Below are 12,223 nucleotides of genomic sequence, written 5' to 3'. Positions count from 1 at the left end.
GCAAACAGGTAAATACAAAGTCAAACCGTAAGAGAATATCTTTCCTACGCTACCTTGTCAGAAAAGAAAACACCTGATGGTCTCCAGTCTGGTTAGGAGGAATCGGGTGTTTTCAAACCCTGCTGGTGGGAGCACAGCTGGACAACCGGCTGCATTTTAAACAGGACACCCAGGGGCCTAGGAAGCCCACTGGCCACAAAGTCAGGGGTCCCTTCCAAGTCCACGTCGGCTGCCAGGCTGGGGCTTTTGCACTGGGGGGTTGTGGTGGGGAGTGGTGAGCCTGGATCAGCCTGGAAGCAGGTACCAAACACCCCAATACCAACGGGGACACCTGTTCTCCTCCCAACCTTAGGCCCTGCTGGTCATAGCTAATCACCCCTCATTCCTTCCCCCCCCCCAGGATAGACTTGATCTCCAGATTCCTTCAGGGTCCCATTATCATTTAGCTTCTGTGGACCTCTCTATGACTCCACAGTTCAAGAGAGTAAGGCAGAAGCTCTCAATTCTAACTGCCTGAGTTCAAGTCCCACCAGGGGGCACGTTGTCTGACTTGCCTCCATTTTCTACCTAATAGTACCTGCCTCCCAGGTGGTGGTGATAACAGGATGGAATGGACCCTAAGGACCGTGGAAGAGGGACCGGTGGGAGTAAGAACGTGATAAATGATAAAGGACTATGAATGGTCTGAAGTCTACCTATGGGCAAGGTTTAAATTACTTCCCAAGAAACTTCTAATCCCCCATGCCCCATTCCCCTCCCCTGCAAACACAGCAAGATGCAGTGGGAGCTGGGGGCGGGGATGAGCACGATGGCAGGCATGCCAGGTGTGTTTCCACCCAGCCCAGGCCCAGGGTCCTCACTGCTTTCTCCTACGAAGTTACAGCTTTCTTTGAAACATGACTAATTTTGTGCCTGTGTTGGACAAAATAGGACTCATGAGTCATACACTAGGCAGTTTAGGAATGTAAGGTATTTGTTGAATGCACTGCACAATGAGTGGTTACTTGGGAGAGGGTACAAAACTCTTATTAAAATAAGGAAAAATCTACACGTCTTGGTATAAGACGTGTAGACACACAGTAGCAGGCGGTGGAAAAGTTAGAATAGATGAGAAGTAGCAAAGTTCTGCTTCAAAGTTTAGTGATTGACATGAAAGGCGAGAAAACAAATAACTGCTGAGCATTTGCTGTATGCCAGGCACGGACTAGACAAGTTTACATACGTAGCATCAACTCTCACAATTCTGAGGTCATGTTGCCAAACCCATTTTTTCCGTTCACCTTTGTTTTTGTTTTTACGAGGGAACAGGTTTACCGAAGATTCAGACTGTTAATTTAAAAAGAGGCCTGTAGACTGAGGTGGTTCTAATACCTTATCTGCCTACATAAGCAAACTAAAGTCTAAACCTGAACTGTCTCAAGGTTAAGAAATCAAAACCTAAGGGCCATCCATCACCAATAGCCAACTGGGCTTTCCTAAATAAGTCAACCACTTAAGCTAAATCCAATCGAATCATTTATTTGCTTTACTTCCTCCTCTTCTCTGTAAAGTCTTTCCTCCAACTCCTGCTGGTGGAGTGTTGCTAACCACTTCTGGTCTGGCACTGCCAATTCAAATCAATTTGCTCAAAAAAAACTTAAAAATTTTAATATGTCTCCATTTATCACACAACAGTTCTGGTGTCAAAAGAGGGATCTGAAGGAGACCCTGACAGCCCTGGGGGAGCAAGGAATGAGTAGTAAGTAACCTAGTAAGTTTTGTACTATCTTGTCTATCTCATGGCTCAAGTTTAAAAATGAAAGCTATAATATTTCTGTTTACATCTGTCTGTATGTCTATGTATATCTATATATGTGTGTTATAGACGTGTGACTTTCTACCGCCAAATGGTATTGCCAAACTTAATTTGTAAAAGAGCTCTATTTAATTGGTTTAAACAAAAATAAATGCTTGTAAAGTTAAGTATTCTCAGAAATATAGAAACTAACCCAAATATTTTTCAAGTTCACATGATCTAGGATAATATTCAGTAAATAAAAGCTAGTTTAAGTTTTGTTGGTTTAGTTAAAATAAGCACTTCAGAGTTATCAATATTAAATATATTGCAGACATACAAACTTTATTCTACTGGGTTTACTAAAAGTCACATAAGCTCATGTTATCTCTATTTCAAAATTTGTCAGCAAGAAAAATAACTTAAGATGATGGTTAGCTATTTAACGTATAGTGAAATTTTCAAGAATTAGCTAAACATAATTGTTAAGAACAAATAAATTAAATAGATGTAAGTAAGATAAAAGTTTATAAATTTTTCAACAGTAATTATGTTTTATGGTATGTCACCTTAAAAATCATTACTGAAATCTTTCTGGTAACTTGAAAACTTAAAGTTCTACTAAATTAAGTTACATGATAGATATTCATGCTAAATTACCTGGGAAGCATTATCAAATAAGAAGTGGTGATAAACCTTCTTAGGTTAAATATATATGGATATATGTTACTAATACAGGTATTCCAGAAATAGAAGTTAATAGAAATTTTCCAGTTCCTTTATTGTTCAATTATTCTCTTAAACTGTTGTATGCCGCAGAAAGAACTAAATTTTCTTATCAAATAAACTCTCATCAGGTCTTTAACCACAGGCCATTCTTAAAATTTGTTTATTTATTTTTGGCTACGTTGGGTCTTTGTTGCTGCGCGTGGGCTTTCTCTAGTTGCGGCGAGCGGCGGCTGCTCTTCGTTGTGGTGCGTGGGCTTCTTATTGCGGTGGCTTCTCTTGTTACGGAGCACGGGCTCTAGGTGCACAGGCTTCAGTAGCTGTGGCGCGTGGACTCAGTAGTTGTGGCTCGCAGGCTCTAGAGCGCAGGCTCAGTAGTTGTGGCGCATGGGCTTAGTTGCTCCGCAGTATGTGGGATCTTCCTGGACCAGGGCTCAAACCCGTGTCCCTTGCACTGGCAGGCAGATTCTTAACCACTGTGCCACCAGGGAAGTCCCAACAGGTCACTTTTTAAAGTTGTTTTGTTACTCACAGACAGTTATTGTTTTACTCTGATGCTTGCAAAAGTGCTTTGTCTTCAGAGAGATTCATGGAAAAGACTCTGACAAGTACTCTAGAATACAGGTTGCTGATAACTTTAAGATCAGACCACTGAATTGGGTAAGAATTTCCAAAACTCTAATGGAAAAACTGGATTCAAGCAAAATAAAAATTAATAACATGAGATTGAATAAACTGATGTGGATGATTATAATTTTTAATGACTTTTTGTTTGAAATATTGCTGATTCTTTAATGTTTTGGTTTTCCAGGTTTAAGAAAATCTTTTCTCTGAAGCTATCTATGACTTAACAGCAATTTGGTAAATTACGCATTTGTAAACAGAATTGAAACATTTACTTTTTCTATCTGATCCCTCCAGAATTTGAAAAAATATTGAGTGTTCTTATTTTCATGGCAACATAGTTATTGGCATAAGTTCAATAAGTTCAATATTGTGTCCTGTTCTTCTTATAACAGGACACAATTGGAAACACTGGTTATATTACCAGGGCTTTGACTAGAATGTCATCTTTGAGAGTGATGTGCATAAAATCAAATCTGATCAGACAGTTTTAAAGGAACTAAGGTTGACTTTATAGAACCAATAAAGCCCCTTGGAAAAATCATCTGGTATCTTGTTGACAAGGTTCCAAGCCCTGCCAGGTGAGCAATAAGGTCACTTCCTGGCAGCCCCAGGAGCAAGAGCTAATTAGGGGCCCACAAAAAGGGAGGAATTCACCCAAATGTATAGAGATTCCCAGCAAAGTCTGATGATAAGTCTTTAGCTTGGCTCCCTAGCCTAGAGAGGCCTTTACAAGCCCATAAGGGATTCCTTATGAAAAGGTCCAGCAAAACTAACTTAAAAAGAGCCTATGGGGTCAATCGCTATTCTTGCTGCACTTACGTAAATCATCAGGCCTAGTTTAATAAAACTAGACTTATATTGCAAACAAATTAGTCTTACTTTGATTAACCTTTATAGAAATGGGAGAAACTATAGAGAGAAAAATCATATTTTGATGGAAAAATATAGCAACCCTTGTGGGTATTAAATTCTAGTCCTCTTCACCGTCTTTGAGATTTTTGTTATCTACTGGTAAACTGGCCTGGATCCTGAATTCTTCTTGTTTTCTCAAATATCTGACGACAACTCTCCAAACTAATATCTCTGAATTTCTCCCACCCTTTGGACTTGGAATCACAAAAGAACAAAGACTGCACTTGAACCTCGTTGGAAGGGACCATACCAGGCCACTTCCCAGATGGCAGCCAAACATCAGGGCCTGGAACCTTGATCCACATATCCCAGTTAAAAAGGGCTCCTCCATGCTCTTGGAACTGCACACCAAGTGGAGATCTAAAATTAAAATGGACCAGGGAGGTTCCTTCCCAGAAGCAGACGACGCCTTGAGGCGGACAGCCCTCCCAAGATCACAGACCAAGATCTTCATCTCCAATATGAAACCTTTATTTCTTTTGCCTTTTCACTACTTGCCTTTTCTCTCTATTAATGCCTGAGAAGATAATGCTCTTTAACTCTGGCAACTATCACTGAATGAACTGCTAAGGTCATAGCTGCACAACCAAAGTCCCTAGGCTTTCTTGTTAAGGGGGGTTTAGATAATAGAACTGCTTTAGATCACTTATTGGCTCAAGAAGGAAAAGCCTGTGCCACAGCAAATACCTCCTGTTGTACCTGAATCAATACCTCTTGTATTGTAGCAAATACAAGGCGTTAGCAAATGATTCGCATGGCTAAAACAGGTTGATGTTCCTTTTGATACATTCTTTGGTGTATTTGAAACCAGTTGGTTTGGTTCCTGGGGGCCCTGACTACGGAACATACTTCAATCTCTTGATATCATTCTCTCAATAGTCACCACTGTAGTCTCCCTGGTGCGCTGTATTCTCTCAAGGATACATGTTCGTAGCCATCAGCTGTACGTCAGATGGTCTCACTTCACTTGGAGAAACAAACAGGATGAACAGTGAGAAGAACAGCAAAAACAATTCTTCCATAAACCTGACATCGTAACCTATGATTTTCATGATGAGACAAGACTGCTTAACCCCAATGGTGACTGAGAGTGACACAACTTTTTGACCGGTCCCTCATGTATGAGAGGATGACCAAATGAAGGGAATTGTTAAATAAATGAAACAAGGAGGCCATGAGACTGAGGTGGCTCTAATGCCTCAGTAGTCTACCTTCCTAAGCAAACCTCAAATCATGTGAATGCCTCAAGATTAAGAAATCAAAACCTTAGGACAACCAATCACAAACATCCAACTGGCCTTTCCTAAAGAATGCAACTGCTTAAGCTACAGCCAATCACATAGTTTCCTTGTTTTGCTTCTGCCTTTTCTCTATAGAAATCTTCCCCAGCTCCTGCTGATGGAGTGCATAACCCCTTCCAATCTGGTGCCACCCGATTTGAATCAATTTTTGCTCAAATAAATTTTTAAAATGTTTAATATGTCTCCATTTGTCTTTTTTTGATATAATAGATTTTTTTAAAATTTACTGGAGTATAGCTGATTTACAATATTGTGTTTGTCTTTTACAAGACTCATCTCTGACTGATCCCAAGCCCCCTGTACATCTTACTGCACCTGGTTTCTAAATGCCTCATTTTGAAATCTTTTTTTTGTGCACTCTAGGTAGATGAGGGAGGGTGGGATTGCCTGGGAAGCTAAATCTCTGACAACATGAGGAAAGCACTTTTGTGCCCTGGTGATTAGTAGATAGTTGATCTGGGTTACTTGGAAAGGGCAGAAATGTTTGTGGTTATTGATGGAAGAGGAAAGTGGGCAAAAGGTTAACCGAGAGAGAAGCAATGGGGGAAAGGAGCTTGGGAGTGGCTTACTAAGAAATCGACAGGAGAAGGAGAGGAAATGAAAATGTCCCAAGCAGTTTCAAGCAAGTTGGAAGCAGAACCTAAAGAGAGCCAAGAAAATTAAGGGTGTGGGGGAGAGAAAGTGATCCAGTGCATCAGAGGAAAATGAGGAGAACAGGCAGCCATGGGTTTGACCTGAAGACAGCTCTAAATACCCGCCTGGTAACCTTACCCTTAATGAGCATGGCCCAAAGTTTATGTTCATTAGTAAGAACAGAGCAGGTGGATGATTTTATATACACAATTGCATTGGCAGAGGGTGTTTTTTTCAGTAGATTTATTCCATCATTTCCAAAACCAACAGTACAGTACAGTGCTGTGAAATGGAGTTTTCCAGAAGACACTGTTTTTCAGTAGACAGTATTCCCTGGTACTCTAGTGTTGAGCCATGGAGTCTTTGAGTGGATTTACCTGGACAATAAAGTCTTTCCTTCAAAAGGAAAGGTACTGACAACGTGAAAAGCTCCATCTATTTCTTCACTGGGGCAGTTACATCTCCTGCCGCTTTGATACTATAAAGAGGAAATCACTCATATCCACTGGCATTGTGACATTTTCTTAACCTCTACATTGGTTCTCTTTGCTCTTCCTGTTAAAACTCCACATAGTCGGGCACCTTCCAAAGACTACATTGCTGGGAATTATTTGGAGGACAAAAGTTCCCAGGACAAAGTTTCACGCTTTATGTAAACAAAACCTCATTTCTATTATTTTCCGTTTAGCCATGAGCAATTAAGCTGGAAACACAAATGCGAAGTATATTTGTGATGACTTTGCAGGTCCTCTGGCACGAACCTCATTCTCTTTGGGACCAGCAGAACCTTTACTGGCATGGACAGATACCTTTGTTACACTCCTCCATTCTTGCATGACTAATTCATTTATTAACTTGATAAAATGCAAAGTTTGTCAGCATAAGGCTGGAGTCTCAATCCTAAATTAACTTTTTTTTTGTCTAAAACAAAACTCTAAATGACACTTGCTGCTTTGAGGAACATTATTTGCTCTTTTCTATGTCAGATCCCCTTGGGGAGGTCACTGCAGCCCATATGTGAGAAAGGGCTGGAGAGGGGCAAAGATTTCTTTCCCATTTCTAGCCCAAAGGTGCCCTGTTGAGAAATGTGACCTTGTGCCACATGAGATTGGGAAAAAGAATAAGGAGGATATCAACAGGATATGAGAAGAGAATGAACGAGGAAAAATAAAATGTAGGGAGACTCCACAGGGATTCGTTTTTATTGTCAGTACTGGAAGGGTTCTATACATCTTCTTGTAATAACTTGGAAGTCACTGGAATTAAATTGTCATCAGAAAAAAAAGAACATAGAATGATTCAGAGATTATATGAGTATCTTAAAGAAATAGATGTTGCTTTGTTGTCATCCTAACTCTTTACCTGACTCATGCTATTAACGTGACTAAAGAGAAAACAAGTCCCTCCAGAGGGGGCGATGAGGGAATAGACTAGCCAAGAAAGAATGAGTTACTAGAAAACATATCCAGTGCCCATGGGAGGAATGAATGGGGACATGGAATAGTAACCGAAGGACTTCAAAGACTTCAGACCCACTGGCAAAATGACCCTCCATGTGGGGATAGAAGCAGAGCATCGTAACCGATGGAGTTAAAAAATCGTTATGCCTTGGGCAAGCCCAACCCTGTGGTGAAAAGGATTAGCTGATCCTTTCAAACATTCCATTCAAATTACTCTTCTTTGTTTAGTTCCACGTTCACCCCAAATCTCTCTCTGATTACGCCCTTCCTTCCTGTGAAACTCAGCCCACAGAGCCAGTGTGCGCTGACCCTACGGACTTTGAACATGGAAATGTTTGTGGAGACATCTGCATTACAGATCACTGTGGTGGCATTCTCTTCGTATTGCTATGTTATTACAGTGAGATAAATAATACATGTATGGAGTCTGACAGATTCTAAGAATACCTCTCTCCGTGACATTCTGATATATAGGTCAGTCTTGTCATCTTGTTTCAGGTGATTCTGCCCAGGAGAAGTGGGTACCTCATCACAGTATTTACAAAATCAGGTGCGTCTGCCAAGAAGGTTGGAGCTACACCTGGAACCATGGAAAATTCCCTGAGATAATAAAGTTCTCCCTGCTAGATTTCTTTGGACGCCGGCTGATGACACCTCAAACTCTGAAAGCAGAGGATTAAACTGTGCCTGCAGAAGAGCTAAAGTACTTTCCTGTAACTCCATGAGGGAACCTGACTCCCGTAAGTGTCTGGGACACCATATAAGCACAGTCCTTGGGCTCAGGAGAAAAGCATCTATTCTTCTCTAACATTATGACTAATTATATATGGTGGTGGCTTATACCTGAGAGCATTTGTCACGTGCCAAACACAGCACGAAAGTCTTCATGTACATAATTTCATCTATTCCTCATAACAACTATGAGGGAAGGTTGTGGCATGGCCCCATTTGACAGATGAGAACACCGGGACCCAGACATGTTGAGAGATTTCCCTGAGTCCCACAGTGGTGCAGCCAGGTTGTCTTTCTCCAGAGCCCATGTGCTCACGGACTCCCTTGTTCCAATGACTGGTTTCTTCGTAAAAAATGTCTTTTGTTACAGAACGGTACCATTGAAGTCAGTGGCTTGCCGTCAACCTAACTGGCTAAACCCCTCCGCACCGAGGGGCACTCTGATCCAGATCCTTGGCTGTAGCTGCATTTTAGCTCCCAGTGCCCCTTACGGCTCGCTGGGGCTGAGAGGATGTGCCTATAAAGTAGAACACGGCTGCCCCGATTGATGTACGCTTTACATGCGGGGTAGGAGGAAAACAGGACTATCACTTTGCATGAGGGGCCACATGTCTGCCACTTTTACCTCAGTTTTAGCCCAGAATTTCATTGCCATCGGAAGCTTTTACCTCTGCTTTGAACCTAGCTGTTCCCCTGTGGAATTTCTGACTTTGCTGCTCGTTATTTTTCACAGAGGTTAAATGTATCTTCACTTAAAATTCTCCCCAACCCTACTCTACTGCCCTTAGAGACGGTCAATCTCATCTTCATATGCCTCAAAACTCTGCTACGTTCTTTTTTTAGAGAGCCACGTTGGCCTAGACCTTTGCGTTTATACTTTTTTATTTTTTTTTAATTTTTAAAAATGTTTTTAACATCTTTATTGGAGTATAATTGCTTTACAATGGTGTGTTAGCTTCTGCTGTATAACAAAGTGAATCAGCCATACATATACATACATCCCCATATCTCCTCCCTCTTGCGTCTCCCTCCCACCCTCCCTATCCCATCCCTCTAGGTGGTCACAAAGCACCGAGCTGATCTCCCTGTGCTATGCAGCTGCTTCCCACTAGCTATCTATTTTACATTTGGTAGTGTATATATGTCCATGCCACTCTCTCACTTCGTCCCAGCTTACCCTTCCCCCTCACCGTGTCCTCAAGTCCATTCTCTGCATCTGCGTCTTTATTCCTGTCCTGCCCCTGGGCTCTTCAGAACCATTTTTCGTTTTTAGATTCCATAGATATGTGTTAGCATATGGTATTTATTTTTCTCTTTCTGACTTACTTCACTTTGTATGACAGACTCTAGGTCCATCCACCTCACTACAAATAACTCAATTTCGTGTCTTTTTCACGGCTGAGTAATATTCCATTGTATATATGTGCCACATCTTCTTTATCCATTCATCTGTCGATGGACACTTTGGTTGCTTCCATGTCCTGGCTATCGTAAATAGAGCTGCAATGAACGTTGTGGTACCTGACTCTTTTTGAATTATGGTTTTCTGTGTTTATACTTTATTCTTCAAATACAAACCCAGGACCCAATGTGTTTCATGTACCTCCAAATGAACAATGGGCAGGTTTCCAGAAATTGTGTTGCTCCGATAGACGTCCAGGGTGGACCCGTCTCAGACGTGGATAACTAAGGCCAGAGAGCCTGCCCCTTCCCAGAGACAGAAATTTCACAGTAGGAAGGGCCTATAAAGGGGAGCCCATTTTATAGGTAAGGAAACAGAGCCACAGAAGCCATTAATTTGCCCCATCATTAGCTGGTTGATAGCTGAGTACATAGTAAATGCTCAATACACATTAATTGAATGAATAAATGAAAGAATAGATGGGTGATAAATCCATGGCTGCCCACTGCCTGCATCGACCGCGTTCTGAAATATAAACCAGGAAACATCTCCTTCCGCTCACAACCATTCAACGGCTTCTCATTATTCTTGGTGTAAAATGAAAATGCTTCACCACGGCCTACCTTCGGGATCCTTACCTGCCCTTTGTCATAGGCCAAGTACATTCCCATTTCAGAATCTTTGTGGGTGTCAGGCCTTCTGCCCAGAATGATTTTCCCCCAGAGCTTCATGACTTCCACTATGTGACTTCATCAGGGCTGTGCTGCAGGGCCCTCCTTCACACAGGCATTCTGTCTGTCTGTCTCCCCTGCTAGAACCATGCCTCATGATACGGCCTATCCATCACCATGTCCCCAGCTCCTGTACATGTGCCCAGCACATGGAACCCAGTGAGTATTCAATCCATATTTGTTGAATAAATTAATGAAATCACATGGCCTCCACAATGCAATATTATATGACCTCCTGCAACAACGGATATATTAATTTATAAACACATATAAAGCATTACTACAAAACAAAGTGAGTCCATCAGATGCCAAACACAGATATGGGGCCACTTTTAACTATCAGCTTTTTGGTGAGAGAGCTCTTCAATTTGAAGCTATCCCAAGATTTAAAACTTGAAAATGCACATTTTTCTACAAGCGTGTATCTCAGGGTGTATAATAGCATAGAGTGATGACCTGTACATTTCCCACCTAGCTGTCTCTCTCTCTCTCTCTCTCTCTCTTTTTTTTTAATTGTGGTAAGAACACTTAAAATGAGATCTACCCTTTAAAGAAATTTTTAGATGTACAATACAGTAGTGTTAACTATGGGTACCATGTTATACAGCAGATCTCTAGAACTTATTCATCTTGTATAACTGGAACTTTATACCAGTTGAAAGGCAACCCCCCATTTTCCTCTCCCCCCAGTCCTGGGAAACCACCATTCTACTCTCTGTTTCTATGAATTTGACTACCTCATGTAAGTGGAATCATGCAGTATTTGTCTTTCTGTGACTGGTTTATTTCATTTAGCATAATGTCCTCTGGGTTCATCCACATTGTCATACAGGTCAAGATTTCCTTTTCTTTTAAGGCTGATATATATGTGTATATATATATATATATATATATATATATATATATATATATATTCTTTATCCATTCATTCATCCATAGATACTTAGATTGTTTCCATGTCTTGGCTCTTGTGAATAATTTTGCAATGAACACAGGGGTGCAAATATCTCGTTGAGATAAGGATTTCATTTGTTTCAGTTATATACCCAGAAGCTGCATTCCTGGATCATATGGTAATTCTATTTTTAATTTTTTGAGGAACTTCCATACTGTTTTCCATAGTGGCTGCCCAATTTACATTCCCACCAACGGCACAAGGGTTCCAATTTCTCAATATCCTTGCCAACACTTGTTATCTCTTGTCATATTGATGAGACCCATTCTCACAGATGTGAGGTGATATCACATTGTGGTTTTGATTTGCATTTCCCTGATGATTAGTGATGTTGAGCATCTTTTCATGTACTCTTTGGCCATTATCCTTGGCTCTGCTGCTCCCAATTTTCCATTGGCTATCGAGGAAAACCAATCCCATTTTCTGAAAGTCACAAGACTTCCCTCATCTAAATGGCCTTGATCCCTGTACATTGGAGACCATGTGTTAGAGGGAAGTCACTTGGTTGGTGTTTCTTCAAACATCAATGGGGAGCCTGCTTCCCCTCCTGCCTTCCAGGAGGCCCATGTGTGAGAAAGAACAAGGCTGGGAGGAATGTGGAATGAGGACCAGCTCACACACGTGGTGTGTGGAGTTTTCTTTTGTGGTCCCAAGCCTCTTGTTTCATCACGATTCACTGAGCTTTCAATTCTGTGCCTGAGAACCAGCTCGCAGGACAATGCTCTTCAGAAAAGGAGGCAGGCAGAGACTAAAGCTGTGACATTCTCCTGGAGACTCATCATTTTGTCCCTGCTTTACTTTAAGGCACTTCTGTCACCGCTCCTCTCTGGAGGCTGGGCAGGGCACCTGGCCTCTTAGGAACCACACAGGGCTCTGGTTGCCTCTGGCCAGGCGGGTCCCCTGGCAGGGTGGGAGCTCCCTCTCACCCCTTGCCGAGCAGCTGTGGCTCTGAGTGTCTGCCCCGCCCTGC

The sequence above is a fragment of the Balaenoptera acutorostrata genome, chromosome 7 (genome assembly GCF_949987535.1).
Source record: "Balaenoptera acutorostrata chromosome 7, mBalAcu1.1, whole genome shotgun sequence".
NCBI classification, from domain to species: domain Eukaryota; kingdom Metazoa; phylum Chordata; class Mammalia; order Artiodactyla; family Balaenopteridae; genus Balaenoptera; species Balaenoptera acutorostrata.
The sequence above is the reverse complement of the archived record's forward strand: the minus strand, read 5'-3'. Positions refer to the sequence as shown.